The sequence below is a fragment of the Ambystoma mexicanum genome, chromosome 5q, assembly GCF_040938575.1.
Source record: "Ambystoma mexicanum isolate Mex_15411 chromosome 5q, UKY_AmexF1_1, whole genome shotgun sequence".
In the NCBI taxonomy this organism is placed as follows: Eukaryota; Metazoa; Chordata; class Amphibia; order Caudata; family Ambystomatidae; genus Ambystoma; species Ambystoma mexicanum.
In genome coordinates this window covers 1,331,252,084-1,331,271,460 of record NC_090933.1, presented here as the reverse complement: position 1 = coordinate 1,331,271,460, position 19,377 = coordinate 1,331,252,084, and the positions used below count along the sequence as shown (strand labels likewise).

The following is a 19,377-nucleotide window of genomic DNA, read 5'->3' as shown; positions in this document are numbered from 1 at the left end:
TCTTCATTCCACTGCAAATGCATCACCGCATCCTTCTTAGTTAATAGCACCATTGGCTTCACAATTAACGCAAAATTACCGATCCACTGCCGGCAATAAGAAGCCATGCCTATTATGGCTCTGACTCCTTTCTGTGTCTTTGGAATAGGCATACAAGAAATACTTTCTATGCGTTCTGGCATTAGCCTTCTCCCTTCTTTCGAAAGTAGGTAGCCCAAATAAGCTACCTCCTTTCGATTATATTGAAATTTCTTCAAACCAGCTTTATGGCCGTGTGCCGCTAGGTGTGACAGTAGTAATACGGTGCTCTTTTTACAAATCTCTTCTGTATCAGCAGCGATCAACAGATCATCTATGTATTGCAATAGTACACACCCCACTGGTAATTCTAACATGTCTAGCTGCTCTTAACGCTGTACTGTAAATACTCGGACTTTCCGTGTATCCTTGTGGAATGCGTATGAATGTAAATGATCGTCCCCCTAATGTGAACGCGAACAAATATCTACTGTCCTTGTCCACCGGAATGCTAAAGAAAGCGTTTTTTAGATCAATCACGCTAAAGTATTCTGCTGAGGCAGGTATCCTTGTCAATATTGTAGTGATGTCTAGGACCAAAGGAAATTGTGGATCTACTACTTTGTTTAGCGCGCGCAAATCAATTATGAAACGATATGGTACTTCATTGCCTCCATTCTTAAACACTGGAAGAATCGGGCTGTTACATGTACTGCCTGGAAATTCTTCAATTACCCCTAATTTCACCAAATCTGAAACAATACTTTTCAATCCTTTCTCTCCGTTTGCCGAAATTTTATACTGGAGAATTCTTGGCAGTGTAACTGCTTCTTTCAAAATGATCCTTACTGGCTCTATCTTCAAGCATCCTACTTCGTTGTCATGCATCGCCCATATACAGGTTGGCACTTTTCTTAACTCTCCTGGCAAGGTTTCAGACATGAATTCTGACACAGGGGCATCTTGTGGCCAAATTGTCAGAAACACCCCGTCTGACATACAATGTATAATTAATTGCACCTAGCTTTTTCAACAAGTTCAATCCCAACAAGTTCTCCCCACAATTTTCTGTTAGGAGAAAGGGACAATGTTCAGTGAATGGTCCTATAGTAACTGGGACTGGTTGGGACACTGGGTTTATTACTAGTGTACCTGCGAACAGTACAGAAACATCCTTTTGCCCCGGCAGTGGTATATCCGGAACCAAGTGATGGTCTATTGAACTCTTTTGCGCTCCTGTATCTACAAGAAAGCGGTGCCCCTCATTCCCGAACTCCCATTTTTACGTAGGGTCCTCTCTGAAATAGACACTGGTTCCAACCCCTGCGCTGGGCTGTCCTATTGGGGAAATAACACATCATCCGATGTGTAGTCACTACTATTCCTGTAATACGTATTTGGCTGCGTATTGAAAATGTTCCTATTCTTTCCTCTATTTCCCCCACTCTGATTCCCATACTGTTGGTTTTGCTGACCCTGACTCTGGTTAGGAGCACTTTGGTTTTGGGCTTGGTTTTAATTACCTTCATTATTGTGGTGCTGCTGCATACTATTCCTATTTGGTCCCTCTGTGCTGTCTTCTCTGACCAGGTCCACTTCTATTCTGTAAATGTGGACATTGCGCTCGCCAGTGTCCTTCCTCCTTACAGTATGCACACTGATTTGGTCCCAATGGCCCCCCGTGCATATTCGAATTACTCCTCCCTTCTGCGTTCCCTCTTCCTCTATTATGTCCTGCTACTTGCTGCAGTAACACCCTTGTTTTCAGATTTACTCTATCTTTCTCCTCCTGGTCCTTTCCCGCATTCACTCTCGTCTCATAATATTGGGCCATGTGCAATACTTCACCCAGCGTTTTTGATTGCCATGCACTTTCTGATGTCATTATTAGGTTCTGAATTGGAAGTCTCAACCCCCTCACACATTTATCAACAAATAGCCTCTTCCCCGCTTCCGAGCTCACATCCTGCCCACTGAAGTCTGTGAATACTTCTTCGAATTTATTGAAATAATCTGTTGCTAACTCATCCTTGCCTTGCACAAATGCAGTCAACTTGTCCCATTGAATTCTTTTCTCTGGGACAATTTCTTTTAATTTCCGTATTATGCGTGCTGGTAATGCTACCATGTTCGTTCCTGGTGTCCCTCCAGCCGCTTTATTCCTGTCTTCTATTACCAAGTCCGCCCATGTGGCGCCATAGGCCGTTACGTCATCCACCTTTCTTATTTGCTTCCATATGTCTGTTGGCAGGATCACTGGGAATATTAGGTCTATGTCACCCATGGTAATCACGGATGATTGCAGGCAGGACTCTACTTCTTTGTAAAACCCTGCAGGATTCTTTCTTATATCGGGAATCGTCTGCTTTATGTTGTTCTTGTCTGGAAAAGGGGACATGTACACACTGGGCGGTATAATAGGCTGGCGTTACCTGCGCCGTTACGGTGCCCTTTGCGGGAACCTCTGTTTTTGGCACAAAGGTAGGTGGGACCTCTCTCATAGGGAATGCCCCACTTACTGTCCCTCCCCCTTCTCTCATGTGTAATAATATTCCCAGATCAAGCGATAGGGCTGTTTCTCCTGTCCCTCGCTCTAGTGCTCTCTTATATACTGCCATTATTTCGGGTGGGCTGGCCTTGCCGTTTTTTATATCTTTGTCTATTAAATGTTCAGCCATTGACTGCAGTGCTTTTCTTTTCATGGGCATGGAATATTCATCAAATATCTCATGTATCTCCATTGTGGGGATACTGGGATCGGACATCCATCTAACGCCTCTCGTATACATACTTTCAATTTGTCGCCCCTCTGTACAGACGACATTGAATGTCGTCGCTATATATATGGCTCTACCGCTTCCTTCCTATCTCTCCCGATATCCTTACCCCTGTACCCAGGTGCAGTAAACATTTCAGCATAATCATTATCCAATTCATTTTTAAGCTCAAAAAGTCCATACACATGTTCCCTCACTTCTTCATCGTCTACAGCGTGCTAATGCATTAAAGTCTAACAATCGCTGCGGTGGTAATTTCCCAATTAACTGTTTCCATCTCTCCACCAAATATTCACCCATGCATTCCAACACTACCTGTCTTTTGTTGCTTCTTCGGAAGTCATATATCGAAGCCAATGCTGCCGTCCCATCATTCCTGTCTATTAACATTTCTGCCTGTTGCTGCAATTCCACCTTCCTTTCTTTGCTGATCGCACTGCGAGTTACCTTCGTGCATGCACCTTGTTCAGTCCCGCCTCTTGCCCCTGTGGTTTCAACTTCAACCCCTGGAGGGATGGACGGTACCGAGTCTGTATCCAAAGTGGGAGGTGCAGATGGGAAAATAGGAACGGGGAGTGTCTGCTGTGGGCCTGGTTGGCTAATAGGAAGTGTTACGTGCGTGATCTGTGGCTGTGGGAGGGCTTGAGCTACGGGAGATGCTTGAGCAATAGTTACTGACGTGTTTGGCCTCGCTTCTGATCTTGGGCCTTGTTTTGTATGGATCAATATGTTTTTCATCACTTCATCTGCTATGTTCAATTCTCGTTGTGGGTATATTTTTTCTATATTCAACTGGTCACGTCTACCTGACCTCATTAGACTCTCAGACCACTCCTCCTCCACCTTTTCTGCCGCTACTTCACCTTTCAATTTATGCCTGCGCACATGCTTCACTCTACTTCGAACTTCACATACATCTCATACGCCGGCATTCCCCCAGGTGGTGCAATTTGGCCATCTTCCAAAGATTGTCTACCGCAGCAAAAAAAAAACACTAGGGTAGACAATACCCCAGGCATGTTTCAACCTCCCCTTGGTTAATCAACCTTACCTAGGGCGTTTGATTTTGCAAAGTCAACTCTCAACCAATATCAGGATTACCTGAGTGATTTATGACTCACCTGATAAATCAATTTGTCCACCAGGACACAATTCGTCTGTATACTGACACAACCAATGACGTTGTGTCTGCGTTTCTTGGCTTCTGCCTCATTTTGGGACCCTCGCCTCCTTGTTCTCTGGTGGGATACGTCAATCAGGGATCAGATGTGTGCAGATCTGCAAAGGAATCTCTCATCACTTCTACAGGGCACCCCGAACACCTCTTGATCCCGGCTCGATCGTCCCGTCCTCGTCGTTCTCCGCCTTTACTCAATCACAATGTACACGATGGAACAAGTAGGGGAGGGTCCCTATTCGGGCACCATCTTGAAAGGGGCCCCTAGGGGTCCCTCGCGTTAGGCAAACAAGGAGAGTCACCACACACGATAGATACGCCAGACACGAGGTTGTATTCCCAAAGCTAGGGTTTATTGCAAAGCAAATAGTCTCAGTTGGCCAACTCGGTCTTACGCCCTGCGACGTGCATCTCTAGACCACAAGGGACGCAAGAGAGTGAATTGCGTACATTAGTTACATATATACAAAATGCATATCATACAATCAGATGTGACATGTTTAACACCCCCCTTTATTGTGTTTCTTTGAACTCGGTTTGATGATGGATAATTTCAACGAATATGACACCTTCAAATATCTATTCTAGCAACAGTATGCAACCTTGCAAGTGTGGAGACATCTTTTCATTGTTGAACAGAACACAGTGCTTCTGTTCTTTTAAGTGAGCTACAAATAGGGGAAGAGTCACATTGCAGACCTTGCGATCTATAAGGTGCTATTTGTGTCCTAGGAGCCGACACGTTCGACAGGGCTCGGAAAAGGGGGGCCGTAAGAAGAGCATAATTCAAGCCTTTACCTGCTTTATTCTAACATATTCTACCATATAACGAGACTGGCTGGCATCTGTGAAATGATTAAATGCCCTGGGGCTCTGCTTCAAGGCTACATTCGGGAGGGAGCCGGGCATTCCTCTCCGGATCTGCCTACGTTGTGTTTCAACAAACTCTTATTAGCCTCGCGGCCTTGCGGCCTTGTCCTTTCACATTCAGACAACAATGTTAACAGTCGAGCAGTGTAAGCAGAAATGTGCTGCGAAGCAATTTGAACAGAAAGCAATGAGCAATCGTTAGAAAACAAAATGGCGATTCTTGTTACATCAAAATGGCCGTTCATTGGTCAAACTCGGAAACCTGTATTTCTATCGTTACGTACATGAGACGTTTGGCCTTCGGCCACCAAAATGCATTTGCCGTCCATCGTGAGAGGTGTCAATTTTTCCTAGACCGACACCTTTTGCCACACCTTGTTACAGCTTGCAAACTGTTCCCCATCTCCATATATACAAAAGAAGGATACGTGTGCTCGTGGTCATGGGGGGCCTGTAGGCACCAGATGCCTGCCTCCAGCATTTCAATTTATGTTTTCAAAATGGGTCGTGCTGCTCCCAATTATGGGGCTCCCTTTTTTTGTTGTCCTAGTGAGGCAACATGTTACCTCTCAACATTCTACTGCAACGCTCCCCAAACAAATGCCACCCCTCTCAGCAGCCCACTAGATGATGCAGGCAAGCTGCTAATCACTTCCTTTCTTAAAGGGGAGCATCCAAAGTGGGAGTTATATTTACAAGTGATGGCGCATCAAAGTGACCGTTGTTTTGGACAAGATGATGGTAATGTTTCCTTGTTAAGAAGTGCAAAGGGACATTTTTATTTTGAATGCACACACAAAACAGTTTAAAACTATCTGCCTTATTTTCACATGTTCATATTCAACACATCAAAAAAAATATTTTAGGTAGAATGTGGCATTTACCTCACATTAATGTAGCATGTCCTTTTCAAACATCGAAACAAACAGGTAAGCTTTTCACACATTAGCTTTTATTAGGAGTCCAAGGGCCTCATTACGAGGAAGGCGGTAGAAGGATAATGGCGCCGGTAGAGCTGCCGGTACCGTTACCCCTCTACCGCCTCATTACGAGGTCGGCTCGCTGGACCCGCTAAGGACGTCTGGTAAAACCAGGCAACCTTAGTGGGTCCCGCGAGCATACCAGGATGCTAACAACGGGCACATCATTAACGGGCCTGTTGTTAGCATCCTACCCATTCTCATTGAGCACTATGTGGGCTCAAATGGGGATGTACCAGGTCTGGGTTCCTTGAATGGGGAAATACCGGGCCCTCCAAGGTCGGAATGGCCCCATTCAAGGAACTCGGACCCGCTAAAAGCGGCATGGCTACCTCCATACTCGTAATGAGGCCCTAAGTCTTGAAGTGCATTTTCAAAATACACAGGCCATTTTGTGCCTTCTGGTGAATTGCATTCTGGTATTTGTAGTCTTCCATTCAAGGCGTGGAAATAATGAGACAATTGTAAACTTTTAGCATAGCATATTTCTATAAGGATTTATATATTTGTGTGAGTACTTTACTATATTCCGTGTAAAGGGATGTAATTTCACCGAAATGACTGGGTTAGCGGAAGTGACATCGCATGAACATTGACTTGTGATAATATCACAGGAAGTGATGTCATTTGACCCCGCCCCCAAGTGGAATCACAGAAAGTGATGGTACACAACCTTTCACACCTTGACAAAACAGGAACTGGCATTAAGCACGGTTCGTCAGTACACTAAGACAAATATGGTTACAATATCACTGTAATATGATAAAAATGTCATGCAAGAATGAATCACCATATGTAGCATTCATATTATCAGTGCGTGCATGCACATACTGCCAAATTGCTGTGAATGTAAACATTTGCACGTACCTTGGCTAGCCTGTAGTTATGGTCATCTTGAGCTTCCGGACAAGACAATACAAGCTGCTCCTGCTTGGTGTTGGTGTGCTCTGGCCAGAATGGCCATCCGGCTCCCAGTCCTGTGCCACAAGATGTGGAAACCTGGCATAGAAGGAAATGGCAATGCGTGCTCAGTGGTCAGGGTACACAAATACACAAAAACACAATTGCAACATGCGCCTAATGAAAAAATGAGGCAAAGCACCATGCAGCAAAACCGACAGCAACACTTGACTTAAAGCGCCACTCAGTTGTGTTGGGTATGGGGACAGCAGAAATGCATGCACTAGGCCTAAAATCACAAGTCAAGAGAAATCTCCAGCCATGCCCGAGCTCCACTGAGGACAGCCCACATCCCCAATCACCACAACGCCTCTTCATTGTTCTAATAGTGTTGCAAAGATGTTCGGGAGGAATGTGTTCTACAAGGCCGTGATCACAGACCGGCACCTGGTGTGCATGTTATCTCACACTGGCTAAAGCATGACCCGGCCCTTCCACAAGGCGACCACAAGTTACAGCCCACATAACTGACTAAACCTTAAGATCCCTGAATTCCATGGCACCCGGTGCCTGTTGACCACCAACCCCAAAGTAACAAGTCCTGAAATGTTCCAAGAGGACGGACAGGGCACATCATTGAGCGACAATTGTGTGATTTATGTTGTGAGGTGCTGGGAGGGATATATTATAGGTCAAAACGAGGGTGGAGAGCTTGGAGACGGACGGGAGTGAGTGAAATGGGTGTGTGAATGTTAGAGTGCCCCAGAACCTCCTTTGTGCTTGTCTTAAGACCTGCCAAGTGCACAGTATGAGTGATGAAATAGTTGTATGGTAGGAGTATAATTAATATGTTTTCTGACCTTCGATGTGAGAAGATACTCACCATAGCACCCACGTGATGAAAGACGGACGGGCTGGAACCAAGAGCCTGCCATCCCTTATGGGGTCGGCAGATTCTTTATAGGCACACACCAACCGCCGTGCAGTATTTTACCCTACTTAATTGCGTTATATAGGTGTGTTGCTTTATAAGATTCTGCTTGCACTACTTTTCAGTAGAACGTTCTTAGCAGCAGAGTTCTTTGCTTTTGCTCTCATCTGCGTGTGAGATTAAAACGTATTATCCTTACAAGATCGACTTTGGCCTTTCTTCCCTAGTGGGTTGTATTCTCTCTGGTGTGAGCGTTCAGGGGTGTGAATTCAATTGATGACCCTCAACGTGATCCCAGTACCCTGGTACCTGCAGAGGCTTCCAGGCCGCTTCTCCAGAAGGAGCTGTGTCCACCTACAGAGACAGGTCCTGAAAAAACACGTTTTCCGAGTGGTTTAGCAGGAGTTCTTTGAAGTGGGGCATGGCTCTGAGGAGAGTGCAGGCCGGTGTTGGAACCCTGTTGAGGAGTTTGGGTGAGCCACACGTGAGTAGACTCTTGTAAGAGATAACAAATAGTGGACAGATGCATGGGGAAGTGTGAAAGACCTGAGTACATGGAGAGCGAGGTCGATGTGACATGGGTGAGGTCAGAGTTATTTGTTATTAAAATATGTACTATGAAGAGAGTGTTCGGTAAGGCAAAGGTAAGGCAGGGAGCCCCTCCGCGGAAGCGGAGGGAAGGTGGAACCACAAGACATTATATTATTTAGAGGAGGAATACAGAAACAAAATCAGTGGTCTCATAATAGGCCTGGAAGTAGTGTTCATCCTGTTAGCTTATTTTATTGTATTTGTGTTGTATTGAATAAAGAGTAGGCCCTAGAAGGGGCGGTAAGTGTGTGCATCGCGGTGTGGTATGGTATGGTATTGGATGGTTTTGTGGAGTGGTGTATGTGTGTAAGGAAGGGGGATAGAAAAAGGTTGAAGCTGATTTTCTTTGTTTTTGTTGTTATAAGCAAGTGGCAGCGTGTGTGGTGCCTTAGTACGTCTTTGCAGGGTCAGTAAGAGATAGACACCACTAGCATGGGGAGCTGGAACAGCAATAGAACATATGTATAATGCCTGCCACTGTATCATGACAGGGTGGAAAAATATAAGCAGTGGATTGCAGAGACGTGGGGTTTGGGGGGATGCCCTGCCCATGGCCAGAGTAGGGCTCACACAACAGCAGCATCATCATCATCTTAGAACACATGTCCACATTTTTATTAGCAAAATATAAGGGAAAGCAGCTACAGAATAGAAAATTAAATGTAGATCTCTGGCGTATGTTTGAAGACGCAGAAGATCAAGGGAACGGAGTAGAGGCGGAGAGACAAAGATGGAAAGTGCAAGAAGGGAGAAGGAGAGGGCGTGGTGCCATTGGTGTGTGGGGGATTATATCCCTCGACAGCATATCCCGGAGAAGGGTGCACCAATCCAAGCTATGTACCCGTTGCAATAGGGACCCCTTCTGCTGTGGTAGGGTCCTCTGCAGCACAAGCAACAATGCTGGCTACCGCTCCCCACCTCTGTATATTCACCCGCCTGAAGTACTGGCATCAGTGGGTTACAGGTCAAGGGAGTTTGAGGACAGACTGACAGGATTACTAACAGAACTAAGAAGGATATAGACATCCCTAAGAGCAGTAAGGGAAATAGGGGCATCGAGAAAAGTGTCGGGAGAATGGAAATCAGGGGAAGTGCTGCTTAGGATGAAACATTGAAGAAATAAGACATGTAGGTCTTGAGAAAGGAAGAATCCCGGGTGGGTGGATAATCTTGGGAGAGGAAAATACAATGTTTGGAGAGAATGTGGAGGAAGAGGACGATGATACATTTGCGGAGGGTCAGAGCAAAGGAGAAGGAAGGGGTGCAGGGGCAGGTGAGAAAAACCCTCAAGTAGAATGTCTGTGGGCTGGAGACAGGTTGAGGAACATGGCCGGCCGGATGGCATTGGTAAAGAGTAGAAGAGGAGTTGTGAAGAAGGGTGTGGGAAGTAGGGAAAAGATGCAGATGACCCTCATACATAAGGGGGCAGGGAGAACAAAGTATGTGCCCTCGCCCCAAATGGATACAAATAATGTAATTAAGGCCCTCCCGCAGCTTACAGCAGTGGCGAGCAAGTGGATATATGAATTAGAAAAAGCAAGCAGCAGGGGTGCCACTGGCAATAGGGAATTTCAATAGCTTGATGGTTGCTATAATTGGGGACCAGGCTGGGGATATGTGGGTTAAGGCCAGATACCCAGGAGTAACCCTGGGGAAGATGCACATTATGGAGCAGCGTTCAATGGAGTAAGAGCACAGGTATGGGATGCACTACGGAGGGCCATCCCAGATAACCAATGTATAGTTCCTGATGCAGAATACTATGGGTGATGATGAGGACCCAGCTAGATTTATTCTTAAAATGCAAGACATGTGTAGAGCTGAAAAGGGAGGGCCTTGGGATCAGTCAATACCATGTTTCCATTTTATCGTAAAGAGGGGCTTGTCAAAGGAAGTGCAGAAGGCCTTGGATATGATCGTGGGTATTGAGGCAATTTGACAGTGGGGTTGGCTACAACAGAGTTTAAAATACTGTCATAAGTACTTTTTGAAGCATGGTCTTAAACCAAATCTTCTTAAAACAAAGGAAAGTCAAACTTTTAATGGATCCTGGATAACTCATTAATTGGGGTGGTGGATGAATACAGGTATTTGGGTTTGGCCTTTTATCACGAATCACGAGGGGGGCTGCAGATGTGGTGGCAAAGCAAGCAACCATGGGTTAAAAGTGCCTTCTCGGTTTTATCCTCAATTTGGGAAAACTCCTGGATAAGTGTGTCCAGGTGATGGAGTCCAAAGTTAACACGGCTATCCTCTATGGTTTGGGGGCATCTCCCTGTGGATGCTTGGAAAGCCTCCAAAACTCAGGGCTTTGGAGGGTCACCGGTCCCCCCCCCCCCCCAACTAGTTCCCCGGGTGATGGGTTGCAACATGAATTGGGGCTCATCAGTAGAACCATCCAGGTCCAGAAAAGGCTTTTGAAATGTTTCCTGAATACCCATCTTGGCACCCCTACAAATCCAAACATCACTATTGCACTAGGAGTATACCTGTGTTTTGCTAGCAAAGATTATAAGAGGTGATATAACAGCGGGATAACTCTAATGAAACAATGAGGTTTGAGGGATGCAATAGCCCTTGCTGATCTATCGCATAATCAGTGTGAGGTTATGCTTTAAAAAAAAGGGAGCCGATTTGGAATCTGGCGCATTACAGGATAGAATCACAAAACTGCCCTTACTGCAACATTATCTCCACATGTGCAGTTAAGTTTAAACCCTCCTCAATCTTCTTTCACAAGCTCTGACAGTCTTCCATGAGAGCCGGTGCAGTATGAGAAGCAACCATGAGTTTCTGTCTTTCCTGAAGTGAGAAAGATCAGCCACCAACCACCTTAGCTAGTGAACTCCCCAGCATTTCTGAGGACAAGGAAGACCTTGAGACCAGGAGGGCTCCATTTAAGGTACATACTATCTAAGGAATGCAGCCTTGCTTAAGGATACGAGGAAGGTGCTGTTTATGCTACCTAAATCTTGGAGAAGAAGAAACATCACAGTAGGCCTGTCCTATACACCATGGAGCACCTTTGATATGGATATTCTTTTTCTAATGTATATGCAGTTTTTCCCTTTGTAACAGCAAATATTTCTACATTCAGCTAAACGCCTGTCAGACACAAATAAGATGACATTTATGATAATTGCCTTGTTATGCATGTCCGTAATCATGATAGAACTGCAATTGTGTCTGCTGTAATACACAAGAATTGTACCTACGGCCAGTGCAGTATCTGGATGTCTAAAGCAGGCATTGCGTCAGAGATCCACGACTAGAGGAGATTTCCTGGGGACCCTTAGAGACACTGCATTCCAGTAAAAAACCTAAGAAAGCCGAGGCTGGTTATGAAGGGGTCAGATACATCAAGTGCCCCCTGACCAACCAGGTTCTTGAAAATTCCAGGCATCATCAAAAAATTACTGGCTCCAGTTGTGGCATGTGTAGTATCGATTATATGCACAAAATATATACTTTGTGGTAGTTTTAGTGAGGCAAATGTGAGGCAGGAGTCATATCATCAGAAACTAGATATGGAGGAATACTTTCCACGACGTCACTTGCTGTGTGGCATGTAGTACTGATGATGTCTTCAAGGATGGACACAAAGTTCATCAAATCTTCTATATCTCTGTTACTTATGGACATATTTTAATTAATTCTCAAAGGAAACTATTTTCAACCCCAAGGCACGACTCGTAATATAAGGCAGACATTTAGCCGTAGGGTATTCCGCCCCAGCCATAAAAAGCCTGGTGGACCAGGCAAAGGGCCTTCAACTGAACATGTTTGGCATCCGGCAGCCAACTGAGTTTACGGATAAATGGGACAGCTGTGTGGCAAAATTCTGAAGAATTTGCAAACGATCCAGTACATAGGCGCACTGGAATATAGGGAATGACCCATTGCAGGAGCCGGAGCTGGAAGTGGCCGTGCCAACCTGTGCCTCCATGGACAAAGATAAGGTAAGTTTAAACCCCAAGTCCTTAACCATGGAAACTGGCTGAGGAAAGCAGCCCAGAGAATACCGCCAGTTACTTACATGTACAGTCAGCATATTAAACTTCCACACACCAAGTGACAGTTAGCAAGGACCACACTTAGAATTCTGAACCCTAGCTTGCGTCACATCCAGATGGAAGTGTGACTGTTAGCATGTGCCGCACTCATATGGAATTCTGAAGTTTAGCTTGTGCCGCACCTAAATAGAAATGTTATTCTTAACATGCACCACACTTAGAATTTTAAACTTTGGCTCGCGTTGCATTTGGATAGAAATGTAATGTCAGCATGTACCGCACCTAGATGGAATCCCATCATTGCAATGGACAGCAATGCCAACTAACCAACCAACTAACAATTCCATCCCTCTGCATACACCTCTCAAACTCTAACCAAACACAACCACAAGCCTAAAACGAAGCAATCCGCACAAACTTCACAACAATGCAACAACAAAACAAACCACATAGACTTGCACAACAGCACACAACGACTACGGACCGTAAAACACCCCAAGCCCAGACAATGGACCAACCGAGCTGAGGCTGCCAAAAGCACATCACTGCTCTCTTGCACTTTTCCAGCTTATTCCCACTAACCCACCCCCTCTCCTCCCCTTTTTCAGAGCCGCCAGAGCGCCAGGGGACCATTTCAGTGGTGATAGTTGGCGGTACAAATGTCCTTTAACATTAACCAAGTGCCACTGCTTTATCTTTTTTAGAAAAAGGTTAGACACAGTGCTGCTGTAAATGCACATATGCACTTTTCCTTTTTCAGTCCATATAAAACGTCATAGTTTCCAAGCTTTCTCATTGCACCTCTTACAGTGCCACCATTCCCACCTGCTCACACGTGTGTATACTGGCCAAGTGTCTATATAGAACACTTCACCTTACATATATACAACTGTTCTTTCCCAACCACTACTACTAGACACCAAACACTGCTCCAACTACAATCTGCCATTGCATTACCACTAGGCCAGTGTACCTATTCTTTAAAAACACATTACAAATGCATTGCACCACAAACAGAGCATTTCTCTTATTTTTTATTGTATTGTGCATCTTAGCCAAAACAATTTTCGACTTTTTACGCAGAATACAAAGAGCATAAAACCATGTAATATTAAATTATATAATTGAAGACAAATGAAGAAATGAAATAACTACATAGAACTTGCTCAACTGCATAAAAAGGAAAGAGAAAAATAAAACAAAACAATTTTGATAAAAAGTATAAAAGTTTCCATCCTCTCGAAAGATAAACATCAGACTATATGCCAAAGGATATAGAAGAAACTAAAGAAGATAAAAATACAAGGATATGGACTCCTCGTGCAAGTACCAAGCATTAACTTACAACATCAATTTAAATAAGAACATGTTCAACCAGATTTAAATCACTGAGAGGTTTTACCACTTCCATTGTCAAGAAAACTTTAACTGAGATAATTCTCTCCCACAGGTCATCAGAGTCCAGCCATTTCTCCCTACCGAAGAACCCCTGCAGTCTCCCCCATCTCAATTCCCTGATCCCAGGACATGTTTTGCTGTATGCATAGTGTTCATCTCACAGTCCTGACACCTGTCTTATCCCCGATTGTATAGAATTTCTAAGGAGGGCAGGATGTTTAGTTTAAATTTAAGGAAATTCATCCTGGCCTCAGGGAATTTTTGTACATAGGTCGGTAGAGCTCTAAGTTTATCATAAGCTGAAAAAAATATATGGATAGCTTTGCTGATGGTAATCTATCGATTGTCCTGATTCAATCTCTTCTCTTGGTAAATTCCTTAGATCTTAAAGGATTACAATTCAGGGTATCTATGTCTGAGTCTGCTGTGCGAAGGATATCGGAACATTTAGATTTAAGTATTTCCAAAAACATATTGGGCCTCATTACGAGGTTGGCGGTAGCCTTGCGGTTTTACCGGCAAGGCTACCTCCAAACCCGCATCTGAGTCCGGAACCTGTGAATGGGCAATTACTCGGCTATTCGGGCCCAGCCAGACCCGGTATTTGCCCTTTTGCGGGTGCCGGGCCTGGTACATCCCCATTCCCATTTGAGCCCCCATAGGGCTCATTGGGAATGGAGAAGATGGCAACACCTGTACTGTTAATAACAGTAATGTTGCTCCCATCATGTTCTGCTCACGGGTGCCGGTACAGCCACCATGTCAGACTGGGTGGCTGCAAAGGCCCCCGCGAGCAGAACCCCTAGTATGGCAGTACGGTAGCAACGGTGCCGGTAGCGATACCAGGGCTGTTGTTGCCTTACCGGCATACTCGTAATGAGGCCCATTGTCTCCCTTAAGCATTTGGATTCGAACGTCCTTTTAAAGAGAGTCAATTTGAGGGACGTTGATCAATCTATATGAAGTAACCCATCTTAATTCCATTGATAAAAGAAGGGAAGACAGACCCAGCTCATAACGTATAAAGGCCATAGGAACTGAGTTGGGAAGATTCAATACTCTCTTCCGTATCCTTGCTTCAGTACGTTCACAGTTTATTTCAAAGCTTTGGATGTTACACTACAGTCGGAACAACAAGGTTGGTATAACCTTCCCGACATAGTATTTTATCAGCAGGATAAGTGAAAATGTACAATATTTTAAGTGGATCTTGATCATATGAGATCCTAACTTTATTGCTTCCAAATCTAAGGCGTTATTCAGATCCAATTTAGTTGGACAAGATACACGAGTTCCCCTACCAGAGGAACAGAGTAACCATCCATTTTCTAGGGAAATGGCTTTGTTTTTGTCAGTGGACGCTTAAAGATCAAAACTCTGGATTTATCTGGGTTAATTTTCAAACCATTATATTTTGAATACTCTCCCAGGGCCGTCATGAGCCTTTGAAGGCCGATTTGCGTATAATCCAGAACAATGATATCGTCCGCGTAAACTAACTACGATAACCTGGTCTCTCCGATCTTAGGGCTGGCCAGCAGCAGAGTCAAAAAACAATGAAGCAAATCAGATAAGTAGAGATTAAATAGGAAGGGAGCCACCAAGCAGTCCTGGCCAACCCCTCTCTGAATGAGGATCACCTGTGATAGTTTGCCAGCTGTAGATAACCTCACTCGTAGGGTGGAATTGTGGTGGAGTTCTTTAAGCACAGCCAAGAGGGACTCCGGGATCCCCCAGCTTTTCAGTTTCCACCACAGATGCTCTCTATTTACAGTATCAAAGTCCTGGGATAGGTGCACCCAGGCCCCAAAGAGAGGTCTCCCCCCTCTTAACTGCACTCCCCGAGTTCAAACAAGTGAGAATGAGGTTATTCAGTGTAGTAGATAAAACTCTGAAGAATCCCGTCTGAAATTTAGAGAGAATTCCCTTAGCTGTGGCCCAATCTTCAAGGTCTCTAAGGACCAGACCAGCAAATATTTTGCTATCAGCGTCCAGTAGATAAATCAGATGATAATTGGCCGCTGCTAGGCGATCACCATGCTTAAAGAACGGAATGTTCACGGAGCTTCTCCAAGAATTTGGAATGATAGCTGTTCTAATGACATTATAGAATGGTGCCTTTTACACTGTGGACCAAAGTTCAGGGTTTGACTTAAACATTGCATTGGGGAGTCCGTTCGGCCCTGCTGCACGTGACACTGATGATTTAATTATTAATAATCTGATCTCTTCCAGAGAGTAGGACAGGACCCAGTTCCCAGGAAATATATTAATTGGAGCAATACTCTCTGGTGAGCCAAAGATATTAGTAAACTGCTCAACCCAGGAGTGCTCCTGTATAATCGTTTCTTATCCTTGAATAGATCTTTTGTTAATCAATGACCAGAAATTAAGAGAATTTTTGAGACACACCATTTTTAGCATGTTCGCTCCATCTCTCTGTAATCTTAACGAATTCTGGGATCTTATCCAGTTCCTAAAGGTATTATTTATTTGCCTGGCCTGTAGATAGTACTGAGATTTGGCCATATTGGATTTTTTTAGGAGATAGATCTCCCTTCTTCTTTCGCTCTTATTTTCTAGGATCCTAATATCAAAACAATGGGTATGAGTTTTTTTTTTCTTTTTGGCAGAACAGACTTCTGGTGGGTCCAAGTTCCATAACAATTTTACAAAATTATTTGGTTCAAGATAGAATAATAGCTCCTAATTATTCCAATCAGAGATCATTGTCTACAGCAGAACATTCAGGTTCAAATCTAACCACTACTAACTACTATCAGCTACATTAGATAGCAACATCAGTTTCATGTGGGTAGTTTTCTGATTTAGAGGAATATCGAAAGAAGCAATCAAATGGTGTGATCACTCAACTTTTCTTCTACAATCTTAAAGTGACTACACTTCTCAAATAGTCCCTGAGAGGCAAAGATGTAATCAGTGGTAGAGTGTGAGGAGCCCCTTCTCCAAGGATGGGCAGCCCCAGTATCCATCCCCAGATTACCATTGAAGGCCAACAATTCCGATTCTTTCATAAATTCAAACCACACTCTACCATCAGACATTGTTTGCTTTCGCTGAGCCAGATGTAACATATTATCCACTAAACAGTTTGAGTTAAAATCTCCAATTATTAATATATGGATATATGTTGGATATTGCGTCGTATTTACAGTCAAATAGTGCCACAATTTCTGCACAAAGGGAATAATTGGGATCCGAGCAGGGCTCCAGTAAACATTTACCATTAACCAACCCCTGTCCCCTTTCATGTTCTTCAGCAAAGCTCTTATGATGATCCCCAAGATTTCACAGCTGACCTCCAAAAGATCTTATTTCTACAAAATAGAAATAAGCCACCCATCGGGCGCCCAACCTCCCCCCTCATGGACAGTTGGTGGTAAAATGAAAAACCATCTATATTGAAAAGCTTGGAGAGCCATGTTTCTTGAAGAAAAATCAGATCATGAGAACCTCATGAGTTATAGCTTGTTGACTCAATTCAATACGTGTTTTTTTGATAAAGTCATTTATAGCTGATTTTAGAGAAACCAAGGAGGAATCATACATTTCCCGGTCTTTCATCATTTCCAACAGGTGACCAGAATTTATTTGAGCTTCAGTCTTCGTGTCTTCACAGACCTTTACGAGTGAACCCAGGACAAAGCTGGGGGCTCCCATAGATGGAGGATTGAGGTGGCCATCCTGGTGGAGGTTTCCTTCTTTTCTTCCTCAAAAGCAGTCAGTTCTTTATCAGATCTTTTTTCCTGAAAGACTTTGGCTACTCTCGATACCTCCAAGAGAGCAGAGATGGCATTCAGCTCAAAAGATAAATCCATATTCGGCAGAATGTCTGAGTTAAGCAAATCTTCCTCAGGGAGATCTATTCTCCATTTGCCACAGGTCACAGCCTGTGATGGCGACTTAGCTGGCATATGACTCCCTTTAGTGTTTTTCTCACTAGCACAGTTCTTTATGTGGCCGAGATCCTGAGGGAAGTAGTTAAAAATTGTATTTTTTAATGGAGGTGGCCGTCAAAATATGATCGCTGTTTAAAGGCAGATTATGGATAGAAGGAGGCCCTTTTGGAGTAGACTCCTCCACTTCTCTTTGTACTGACAGAGAAAGTTGCGGGAGATCCGAGCATGATGGATTTTGGCCATCAACCGGGAAAAAGCTTTGCTTCCCAAAAAAAGGCATAATAGTTTTACTCCGAGGCAGAGATTTAAAAATAGATCTGTTAACTCTTGGTATAATAGATGAACTGGAGCCACAATCCTCTAATTCGGGGGTACGGAGGTCTAAGCCAGCTGATGCACTTCTCAAATTATAGGTCTTCATTAGATCAAAAGGTAGGTCTCTCTTTCCCCCCCCCCTTTTTTTCCCTTGGCTCTCTTCTCTTTCCCTTCTTCTCTTCCTTTCCTTTTTCCTCCCCCCACCCCCCCCAAGGAGAAAAGAAACTTAACCAAACTGCACAGAGTTCACAGAAGAGTAGAGTAATGTGCTGCAACCACCCGATAACACAGAGAGCAGTCGGCTCGCAGTCCCCGCCCCAGAAGAGGACTTTGCCTGGTTACTCGGCAAGAGAGCAATTTCACAGTGATTCCGCAACTAGCCCAACAACCATCGGGTGGGTCAGAGGTAAGTTACTCGCAGTCTCCACCCGACTCATGAAGCTCTAATGGGCACTATTCTCAGGATATGCAAATCGAGCCGACTATGTGTATCACTGTGTCGTCTCAGAACACAGACGGTGCAGCAGCTATCAGCTGCTATCACAGACGCTGCAGCGGCTATCAGCTAAAGCAAATGATAATGTCAAAATCCGTTCGAGAGGCAAAGTACCTTGAAGCAGATAGTCGTGAGACAGAATTAAATACACGGGACAAAGCCCCTGATTGAGTGTTGCTAATGTCAATAATAAGTTAACACCTCATAAGGTACTCGCGGAAAGCGAGATTCGAGCCAGGAAGCAGAATCAAAATCAAAGCACACACACCGTGTCATCCTTGATTGAAAAGCCTTCACCTCTTCACATTTTGCAGACGCCCAAGCCGCACTGCCCACCACAGTCTGCCATGGTCTGCAGCTACACTCTGTTGCCTCACTCTGTGGTCCGTTCCGCGACCGCAATCGATTTTTAAAGGTGTTAAATGGTAACAGGCTCCACCTTCCACAATAGTAGCAGTAGAAAGACTTGGGTTCCAGGACACAGTCTGCCAATGTCTGCAGCTACACTCTGCTGCCTCACTTCCGCATTTCTCTTATAAAATCAAGAGCACAAAACTAATGAACATATGCATCTGTTTCACACACACATTTTTGCATTGTTCCGCATAATATCACAAACAGCACTAGTCATAGTACAAATCTTCTAACATAGTTAACATTCTTTACTACCCTACCCATAACACAACTTTGTTAACTCCCCCCCCCTCCCCCAACAACTCCTCCCAATGATTGGAATGTTCCTGTGCTTAATGATTGCAAGGCTCCTGCACCAGTTCTCAGTACTGCCTGCGAGCCCACTGCTAGCACAATTGCCATGACAAATGCCATGCCTAATGATTGCAAAGCTCCTGCACCAGTTCTCAGTACTGCCTGCGAGCCCACTGCTAGCACAATTGCCATGACAAATGCCATACCTAATGATTGCAAAGCTCCTGCACCAGTTCTCAGTACTGCCTGCGATCCCACTGCTAGCACAATTGCCATGACAAAT

The 19,377-nt window shown here is 44.4% G+C and overlaps 1 protein-coding gene across 2 annotated transcripts in view; it reads right to left on the bottom strand.

Annotated features, from left to right (window-relative positions):
- The window catches only part of LOC138498078 (zinc finger protein 84-like), a 94,983-nt gene that overhangs the window by 62,495 nt on the left and 13,111 nt on the right, over positions 1-19,377 (bottom strand). For both annotated transcript variants that reach the window (XM_069621930.1, XM_069621929.1), the window contains one exon: positions 6,690-6,821. The gene's annotated coding sequence lies outside the window, so the exon portion shown is untranslated. The remainder of the gene's footprint in view (positions 1-6,689; positions 6,822-19,377) is intronic.